The sequence below is a fragment of the Nematolebias whitei genome, chromosome 1 (genome assembly GCF_014905685.2).
Source record: "Nematolebias whitei isolate Nwh7 chromosome 1, NemWhi1, whole genome shotgun sequence".
In the NCBI taxonomy this organism is placed as follows: Eukaryota; Metazoa; Chordata; class Actinopteri; order Cyprinodontiformes; family Rivulidae; genus Nematolebias; species Nematolebias whitei.
In genome coordinates this window covers 17634451-17635886 of record NC_056498.1, presented here as the reverse complement: position 1 = coordinate 17635886, position 1436 = coordinate 17634451, and positions in this window count along the sequence as shown.

The following is a 1436-nucleotide window of genomic DNA, read 5'->3' as shown; positions in this document are numbered from 1 at the left end:
ACCTCAGCACCCCTAGGAGCAGCTAATCAGCTGATCTGAGGCACCGAGCAGGAGAGCGCAGGTGAAGCAGCTCAGAGAGGTAGGATGTGACAAGACCATTAAAACATTTGAAAAACAAATCAAATAATCTTAAACGGAACTCTAAAATGAACCTGCAGCCAGTGGAGTAAATGGTAAATGGACTGTACTTATATAACGCCTTTCTATCTTATTTCAAGATACGCAAAGCGCTTTACCTACAATCTGTGCCCTCATTTAACCAAGCACACTGCACTCTACTAGATCTCTACAAAGCTAATTGAACAAATATTCTAAAGAGGAGTGAGTGAAGTGAAGCCAGGGCGAGGGTGATGTGCTCCCTCTTATGAACTCCAGTTATAGGCCGAGCAGCAGCGTTCTGGACCAACTGGAGGCGTCTGAGGGAGGACTGGCTGACTCCAACGTAAAGGGCATTACAGTAATCCAGCCAAGAGGCGACGAAGGCATGGATTACTGTTTCTAGCTGCTGCCGTGTCAGGATAGACTTTACCTTAGCCAGCTGTCTGAGGTGATAAAAACTGGTCTTGACCACTGCTCCAATCTGGGAATCTAATTTAAAATCACTGTCCATTTTAAAACCCATGTTAGAAACAATTCTCTTTAGTTGCTGTGCAGAGGGCCTGTGAATGCTTATTGCAGAAGAACTTGCTGGAAAACAGCTGAAATTAGCCACAAAAAACAAACAAAAAAAAGCATTGCTGTAATGTAGCTGCTGACATGGTTCTGTTTTTGTTTTCCTACACCTCTGTTCCCCATGTCATCATCCACAGCTGATCCTTATTCTAAATCACCCCAGGTGCTCCTCATTGTCTCATTAGTGTCAGTATTTAGACTGTATGTTTTCACTCCTTTGGTATCTGGGCTTTATCCTTCCACGGTGTTATGGTCTGTGTTGTATTCTATTCAAAGTAAGTTTTGCTGCCCCGTCAGCATTTTGTTTTGTTCAATAAATTATTAGTTATTGTTCACTATCAAGTCCTCCTGTTTTTCCTGCACGTGGGTTCAAACCATTAAACTGCAGAACATCAATCAATCAACCTTTATTTTATACAGGTAAATGACAGCTGCAATGGAAGAACAAGTCTAAATGAGTAGCAGAAAGCAGAAAGAACACATATTTGCTGAATTAGTTTGAAAGAAGCAGAAATTAGCATAAAAGTTAGGAAATTATCTAAAAAAAAAAGAGGCTGAAATTGGGGAAAAATGACTGAAAAGTAGCTGAATGGCAGAAAGAAGCTTCATTTACCAGAAGGAAGCAGAAAAAGCTGAAATAAGGTAAAAAAAAATGGAATTAGCTGAAAGAGCTACATTTAGCATAAAAACAGCGATATAGTAGCTGAAATAGCAGAAATAGTTTAAACTAGCAGAAATGATATATATACATTATATATATATAT